Consider the following 10,050-nt stretch of genomic DNA (forward strand, 5'->3'; position numbering starts at 1 on the left):
CCCATCTACCAAACCCTAATCCTTAAACATTGATCTTGAGCTCAAATTGGTGTTAGAATCGTGTTTTTTATCGTTTACTGAGTCTATCAAGGTAAGTAACATGTGTTTTTGTGTTCAATTCGTTGTAAAATTCATGGTTTTGTGTGAGTTTTGTAAAAAGCTTGAATTTGTGTCAAAACAAGTGATTTAAGTTGAAACAACCCAACCTGTATTCCATACGATATATTTTTTTTTATTAATACACATTTACGCGCCAATTAAATATGTAAACCATTCCACAAGTTCCATTTAAAACGTATCACAATTTAAATGTTTACTAGGCACGAAGGCCATTAATTAAGTTTAATACAAGTTCGACCCACTACAAATGATAGTTTATAATCCAAACGACACTTCGATCATGGTTTGGGACTAAACTATCCAAAACGTTAGGCCAACTTCCCAAAGCTCCAACAAAACATCATCAAAGGATACCTAGTGCCCAACAACCCCTTTCCCCCTATCCGCACCTGCATCTAAAAGGATAAACAACGAGAGGGTAAGCTAAAGCTTAGTGAATGCAATAATTATACACATACATATATAATATACCTACTTGCAAACACTCAAATACACATACCGAAATACATGCTAGCAACACAATTAGCTTATCATCCATACGAGGCTACCAACCTCCAATACCACAAGCTAGCATAACAATCGCATAAATATATATATAACTCAAACAATATAATAAGCCTTCGCTTACAACACAAATAACCATGGTTAACTAATCGTACAAGGGAATGGTGCCCGCGAAAGACCATCGGAGTTCACAACATTCATTAGTGTACTTAACACCTCGTATCACTAACCCCCGGGTGGCATCTTAACACCTCGATACTTCACCCTGAGTGGCATCTTAACACCTCGATGCTTCACCCGTCAATTACTTAGAGTGGCATCTTAACACCTCGATGCTTCACTCCGAGTGGCGTCTTAACGCCTCGACACTTCACTCGTCACGTGAAACGTGGTGTCTTAACACCTCGACACTTCACATCTCACGCTACAACAATTAGATACATTATATACCTACGCATATAATTATTCCACTCACCTTAACGATTCGGTGATGATTTAATGCTTCCGTATGCTTCGAGCAAAGTACCTAGTACATAAGTACACATTTAATACACAACAAGTGAAATTAACCACCTTACTCACTCTTGAATATTTAGTGACCCAATTTGCATTAAATGGCTCAACTACATCAAAACAGCCCATAAATGGCCAAGACTCAACTTTAATCACTAAAGCTAGTGAATTAAAGTCTATTAACTTTAACTAACGCAAACTTAGGATAATTCATACTCATTTCGCCCAAACTAGGTCAACATTACTGTAGTGACCCGAACTTTTCCATGTTTATATATATTAAATGAAATTGATATTTACATGATTAAGTGTTTCCAACATGTTAAGCAATCAAACTTGTTAAGACTTGATTAATTGAAATAGGTTTCATATAGACAATTGACCACCCAAGTTGACCGGTGATTCACGAACGTTAAAACTTGTAAAAACAATATGATGACATATATATGATTATATATATAGTTAACATGATATTATGATAAGTAAGTATCTCATTAGGTATTTTAACAATGTGTTATATACATAAAATTGTGTTTATTGAATTAAGAAACTCGATACGATATATATAACGATTATCGTTATAACAACGTCTTACTAATTACATATGAATAATATTAAGATATTGTTACACTATGTTTAATCATGATAAACGATAAGTAAACATGTCATTATGTATATTAACAATGAACTACATATGTAAAAACAAGACTACTAACTTAAGGATTTCGAAACGAGACATATATGTAACGATTATCGTTGTAACAGCATTTAACTATATATATATTATACTAAGATATATTAAAATATCATAATATCATGATAATGTAATAATTTAACATCTCTTTAGATATAATAAACAATAGGTTAAAAACATTTAATAAGATTGTTAACCTAAAGGTTTCAAAACAACATTTACATGTAACGACTAACGATGACTTAACGACTCAGTTAAAATGTATATACATGTAGTGTTTTAATATGTATTCATACACTTTTGAAAGACTTCAAGATACTTATCAAAATACTTCTACTTAACAAAAATTCTTACAATTACATCCTCGTTCAGTTTCATCAACAATTCTACTCGTATGCACCCGTATTCGTACTCGTACAATACACAGCTTTTAGATGTTTGTACTATTGGTATATACACTCTAATGATCAGCTCTTAGCAGCTCATGTGAGTCATCTAACACATGTGGGAACCATCATTTGGCAACTAGCATGAAATATCTCATAAAATTACAAAAGTATTAGTAATCATTCATGACTTATTTACATGTAAACAAAATTACATATCCTTTATATCTAATCCATATACCAACGACCAAAAACACCTACAAATACTTTCATTCATCAATTTTCTTCATCAAATTGATCTCTCTCAAGTTCTATCTTCAAGTTCTAAGTGTTCTTCATAAATTCTATAAGTTCTAGTTTCATAAAATCAAGAATACTTCCAAATTTGCTAGCTTACTTCCAATCTTGTAAAGTGATCATCCAACCTCAAGAAATCTTTATTATTTACAGTAAGATATCTTTCTAATACAAGGTAATACTCATATTCAAACTTTGTTTCAATTTCTACAACTATAACAATCTTATTTCGAGTGGAAATCTTACTTGAACTTGTTTTCGTGTCATGATTCTGCTTCAAGAACTTTCAAGCCATCCAAGGATCCTTTGAAGCTAGATCCATTTGTCTCTTTTCCAGTAGGTTTATCCACAAAACTTGAGGTAGTAATGATGTTCATAACATCATTCGATTCATATATATAAAGCTATCTTATTCGAAGGTTTAAACTTGAAATCACTAGAACATAGTTTAGTTAATTCTAAACTTGTTCGCAAACAAAAGTTAATCCTTCTAACTTGACTTTTAAAATCAACTAGACACATGTTATATATCTATATGATATGCTAACTTAATGATTTAAAACCTGAAAACACGAAAAACACCGTAAAACTGGATATACGCCGTCGTAGTAACACCGCGGGCTGTTTTGGGTTAGTTAATTAAAAACTATGATAAACTTTGATTTAAAAGTTGTTCTTCTGGGAAAATGATTTTTATTATGAACATGAAACTATATCCAAAAATCATGATTATAACTCAAAGTGGAAGTATGTTTTCCAAAATGGTCATCTAGACGTCGTTCTTTCGACTGAAATGACCACCTTTACAAAAATGACTTGTAACCTGTATTTTTGACTATAAACTTATACTTTTTCTATTTAGATTCATAAACTTAAGTTCAATATGAAACCATAGCAACTTGAAACACTCGAAACAGATTTAAAACGAAGAAGTTATGGGTAAAATAAGATTGGATATTTTTGCTTGTTGTAGCTACGTGAAAATTGGTAACAAATCTATATTAATCATATCCTAGCTAACTTATATTGAATTATACATGTATTCTAATATATTATTTATTCTTGGAATACCATAGACACGTATGTAAATGTTTTGACATATCATATCGACCCATATATATATATTATTTGGAACAACCATAGACACTCTATATGCAGTAATGTTGGAGTTAGCTATACAGGGTTGAGGTTGATTCCTAAAATATATATACTTTGAGTTGTGATCTAGCCTGAGATGTGTATACACTAGGTCGTGGATTGGGTCAAGATAATATATATCAATTTATTTCTGTACATCTAACTATGGACAACTAGTTGTAGGTTACTAACGAGGACAGCTGACTGAAAATATTTAAAACATTAAAACGTATTAAAAAAATATTGTAAATATATTTTGAATATACTTTGATATATATGTACATATTTGTTATACTTTCGTGAATCAACCATTGGTCAAGTCTTACTTCCCGACGAAGTAAAAGTCTGTGAAAGTGAGTTATAGTCCCACTTTTAAAATCTAATATTTTGGGATGAGAATACATGCAGCTTTATAAATGTTTTACAAAATAGATACAAGTACGCAAAACTACATTCTATGGTTGGATTATTAAACCGAATATCGCACTTCAAGTCTGGTAGCCTAAGAATTAGGGAAATGGCCCCTAATTGACGCGAATCCTAAAGATAGATTTATTGGGCTTAACAACCCCCATTCAGGTTATGGATGGTTTAGTACTTCGAGATTATTATACAGACGAGAGGTTCTGTTTTGGGGATATTTTATGCATTAAGTTAACGTCAGTTACCAGGTGTTCAACATATGAATGATTTTTATCTCTATGCAGTTTGCGAAATGCCTGATAAGAGATGTGTTATAAAAATGAAATCTTGTGGTCTATTACTATCATTTAATAATATGTAGGTTAAACCTATAACTCACCAACAATTTTGTTGACGTGTTAAGCATGTTTATTCTCTGGTGATTATTAAGAGCTTCCGCTGTTGCATACTAAATTAAGGACAAGATTTGGAGTCCATGCTTGTATAATATTGTTTAAAAACTACATTCGAAGACCTATGTTGATGTGTAATATTATTGTAAACTATTATGTAATGGTCGTGTGAAAAATGCTATATTTTAGATTATCATTATTTGATAATCGTCATAATATTTTAAAGGTTATGGTTTCTTTTAAAATCGAATGCAGTCTTTGAAAAACATCTCATATAGAGGTCAAAACCTCGCGACGAAATCAATTAATATGGAATCTTTATAATCAATATGAACGGGACATTTCAGTTGGTATCCGAGCGTTGGTCTTAGAGAACCAAAAAATTTCATTAGTGTGTCTTACCGAGTTTGTTAGGATGCATTAGTGAGTCTGGACTTCGACCGTGTTTTTCTTCAAAAACGATTGCTTAAATTTTTTTGTTGGAAACTATATATTATTAACATGTAAATATTATGTGATATATTAATCTCTTAACGTGTTTGATATTGTGTGATAGATTTCTACCTCTAGTACAAATCCCATTGATTCACCTAATAATAATGAAGAGTCGAATATATTTTGAGAAGATTCACAAATTTTCGAAAAGAAACCGGAAGAGGAGGAACCCGAAGAGGAGGAACCGGAAGAAGAGGAACCAGAAGAGGAGGAATCGGAAGAGGAGGAACCAGAAGAAGAAGAGGTTCCGAAGGAAGAAATATTGATACCTATAATAAATCGATTAAATAAAAGAAAATCCTCAGCCAACGGACCAAAGTTAATAATGGTCAATGGTGTTTCTGCCGAGGAAGCAAAATATTGGGAAGATTACCAATTTTCCGATGAATCGGATCCCGATGAGGATTCTGATGATGTTATAGAAATTACCTCGACCCAATTTAATAAAGTGAAAGAAATTAATAAGGGAAAAGGTATAAAAATAGAGAAACCCGATTCCAACCCCGATGAACTTTATATGTATCGACAACATCCGTATTTCCTAAAATGTAACAATGACCCGGGAACCTCTAAACCACCAGGTTTTTCTAAATCATTATGGAAAACGATGGCTCATATTAGAGGAACACCATATATTCCTAGAAAATTAGGAAAACGAACCAAGTCCGAAGAAGAAGAAACCAGTGATTCAGATTAGAAGGTTGTAATCATGTTGTGTATTATATGTATTGTAGTGTGCTTGTACTTTTATGTTCTACGTAAAAATTGCTTATATTGTTTGTTAATTATCTTTTACGAATCTAATCCTTGTCTATTTTACAGTATAAAAACAAAATGGACGTTAAGGGTAGACAACCGAATATTTTAGAAGACCTACCAGAGGATATGATTGAGGAAATCTTGTCTAGAGTCGGTCAGAATTCATCAGCACATTTAATTATGGTTAAATTAACTTGTCAAACATTTGAAAGACTTTCCAGAAATGCCTTAGTTTATAAAAGGCTTTCCTTTGATAGGTGGGGTATATCACATTGGGGAGACCGTAAGTTACGCCGTGTTTTCTTTAAAGCGTTAAATGCGGGAACCCAAATGCAATTTTACGCTACGGGTTAAGAACCTATTTTGACTCAACATATCCCAACATAGGATTTCGTGAATTAGAAAGAGCTTCTAACATGCAACATAAAGAAGCATGTTATGCTTACGGGTTAGTGATGTTCGTTTCTTACCAAAGTGAGAAAAAGAATATCGGATTGCAGCTTTTAAATAAAACCTTCTCACAAGTGACGGATTCAGTAGTTGGGGTGATAAACAAGGTTTTTAGATTATTACGGGGCTGTTGGACATTACGAAACCCTCATCCTTTTGACGACATTACAACATGCTGCCTAGCCAATGGTCATAACGGTTATTTTCCACAAGACCAAGAATGGGAAGTCATCTTAGTAAAACCAGAATGCATGACTTGTTTCTGGACTTATGAATTACGTGTCTTTATTTCCTTTGCTGAACAACTTGCGTATTAACTAGATTTATCTTCAAAACTGTCCTGTATCATAGTGTACTATATTTCATGTTATATGTAATAGAGCGAAGTTGTAAGTTTGAAGAATATTTGTATGTGATATATTATTATAAACAGTTTTTCATATGGAATTGTAGTAGTTGAATTGTATATTAGCTACTAAGTATGAACTTAACGGGTAGGTAGTACCCGAATTTAAACTTATAAAATGCTAATATGAAGAAAAAGCTTTTATAAATGAGTTCATATTATGCTACGAAATACTATTGACAACTCTTAATATTCTATATGATTAACTTAATTCTTTTGGCTATTTTTGAAGGAAATGGCACCGACTACTCGTCAGAACTTGAACATGAGTGAGGAAGACTTTCGTGCTTTCCTTGCAGCAAATATAGCCGCAGTACAGGCTGCAATGCAAAACAACAATAACTCAGGGTCTAGCAGTGGAGTTAACTCCACAGGAAACCATGTAGGATGCTCCTACAATGCTTTCACTGCCTGTAAACCTCTGGAATTCGATGGAACTGAAGGACCAGTCAGACTGAAACGATGGACCGAAAAGGTCGAATCTGTGTTTGCTATAAGCAAATGTGCTGAGGAAGATAAGGTAAAGTACGCCACGCATACCTTCACAGGTACCGCGTTAACATGGTGGAATACCTATCTTGAACAAGTGGGACAAGATGCTGCTTACGCACTACCGTGGTCAGCCTTCAAACACTTAATGAACGAGCAGTACCGTCCCAAAAACGAGGTCAATAAGCTTAAGGTAGAGCTTAGAGGGTTACGAACACAAGGGTTTGATATTACCACGTAAGAACGATGATTCACAGAGTTGTGCCTATTGTGTCCGGGAGCATTCGAAGATGAAGAAGAGAAAATCGACGCATTTGTAAAAGGGTTACCGGAAAGGATCCAAGAGGATATAAGTTCACACGAGCCCGCCTCCATACAAAAGGCAAGTCGAATGGCTCATAAACTTATAAATCAAATTGAGGAAAGGATTAAAGAACACGCGGTTGAAGAAGCCAATACGAAACAAGTCAAGAGGAAATGGGAAGTAACCAGTGACAAGGGTCACAATTTCAATAATCAACCCAACAATCATAACTACAATCGCACCAATTTTCGCAACAACAAACGCAACAATAACAACCACCCCAGCAACAACTACAACAACCGTTTCAACAACAATAACAACCGCAACAACAACAATCCCAACAATAACAACAAGAGGCAGAAATTCTGCCAGAGATGTGAAGGATACCATCCAACTGGGCTTTATACAGCAGTGTGTACTAAGTGTAATAGAAAGGGCCATGGTGCGACAAAGTGCGAAATCTACGGATCAATGGCTAAGGGAACAAATAATGCTGGAACAAGTTATGCAGACATTACCTGTTTCGGATGCGGGAAGAAGGGCTATTACAAAAATATGTGTCCAAATCAGGGGGATAATAATGGGCAAGCCTGAGGAAGAGTCTTCAACATTAATGCGGTTGAAGCGCATGAAGACCCGAAGCTTGTTACGGGTACGTTTCTTATTGATAATACATCTGCTTATGTTTTATTTGATTCGGGTACGGATAGAAGCTATATGAGTAAGGATTTCTGTGCTAAATTAAGTTGTCCATTGACGCCTTTGTATAATAATTTTATACTAGAATTAGCAAACGGTAAATTAATTACAGCAGATAATATATGTCGGAATCGAGAAATTAAACTGGTTAGCGAAACATTTAAGATTGATTTGATACCAGTAGAGTTAGGGAGTTTTGATGTGATAATCGGCATGGACTGGTTGAAAGAGGTGAAAGCAGAGATCGTATGTTACAAAAATACAATTCGCATTGTACGAGAAGAAGGAAAACCCTTAATGGTGTACGGAGAAAAGAGCAACGCGAAGCTAAATCTTATTAGTAATTTGAAGGCGCAAAAGCTAAGAAGAAAGGGTTGCTACGCTGTTCTAGCACACGTCGAGAAAGTATAAACTGCAGAAAAGAGCATCAATGATGTTCCCGTCGCAAAAGAATTTCCCGATGTATTTCCGAAAGAATTACAGGGATTACCTCCACACCGATCCGTTGAATTTCAAATAGATCTTGTACCAGGAGCTGCACCAATAGCTCGTGCTCCATACAGACTCGCGCCCAGCGAAATGAAGGAACTTCAAAGCCAATTACAAGAACTTCTAGAGCGTGGTTTCATACGACCAAGTACATCACCATGGGGAGCTCCTATTTTGTTTGTCAAAAAGAAGGATGGTACATTCAGGTTGTGTATCGACTACCGAGAGTTGAACAAACTTACCATCAAGAACCGTTACCCACTACCGAGAATCGATGACTTATTTGATCAATTACAAGGCTCGACAATTTATTCGAAGATTGATTTACGTTCTGGATATCATCAAATGCGGGTGAAGGAGGACTATATTCTGAAGACTGCTTTCAGAACGCGTTACGGTCATTACGAGTTTATGGTTATGTCGTTTGGATTGACTAACGCACCAGCTGTGTTCATGGACCTCATGAACCGTGTGTGTGGGCCATATCTTGACAAGTTTGTCATTATTTTCATTGATGACATACTTATCTACTCAAAGAATGATCAAGAGCACGAAGAACATTTGAGAAAAGTGCTAGAGTTGTTGAGGAAAGAAAAACTGTACGCTAAGTTTTCAAAGTGTGCATTTTGGTTGGAAGAAGTTCAATTCCTCGGTCACATAGTGAACAAAGAAGGTATTCAGGTGGATCCGGCAAAGATTGAGACCGTTGAAAAGTGGGAAACCCCTAAAACTCCGAAGCATATACGCCAATTTTTAGGACTGGCTGGTTACTACAGAAGATTCATCCAAGATTTTTCCAAAATAGAAAACCCTTGAATGGAAGGATGAACAAGAAAAAGCGTTTCAATTGTTGAAGAAAAAGTTAACTACGGCACCTATATTGTCATTTCCTGAAGGGAATGATGATTTTGTGATATATTGTGACGCCTCAAAGCAAGGCCTCAGTTGTGTATTAGTGCAACGAACGAACGTAATTGCTTATGCGTCTAGACAATTGAAGATTCACGAGCAAAATTATACGACACACGATTTGGAATTAGGCGCTGTTGTTTTTGCATTAATGACTTGGAGGCACTACTTATATGGGGTCAAAAGTATTATATATACCGACCACAAAAGTCTTCAACATATATTTAATCAGAAAAAACTGAACATGAGGCAGAGCAGGTGGATTGAATTGTTGAATGATTACGACTTTGAGATTCTTTACCACCCTGGGAAGGCGAATGTGGTAGCTGATGCTTTGAGTAGAAAGGACAGAGAACCCATTCGAGTAAAAGCTATGAATATAATGATTCACAATAACCTTACTACTCAAATAAAGGAGGTGCAACAAGGAGTTTTAAAAGAGAGAAATTTAAAGGATGAAATACCCAAAGGATCGAAGAAGCATCTTAATATTCGGGAAGACGGAACCCGGTATAGGGCTGAAAGAATTTGGGTACCAAAATTTGGAGTTATGAGAGAAATGGTACTTAGAGAAGCTCATAAAA

Source organism: Rutidosis leptorrhynchoides, chromosome 1 (genome assembly GCF_046630445.1).
Source record: "Rutidosis leptorrhynchoides isolate AG116_Rl617_1_P2 chromosome 1, CSIRO_AGI_Rlap_v1, whole genome shotgun sequence".
NCBI classification, from domain to species: Eukaryota; Viridiplantae; Streptophyta; class Magnoliopsida; order Asterales; family Asteraceae; genus Rutidosis; species Rutidosis leptorrhynchoides.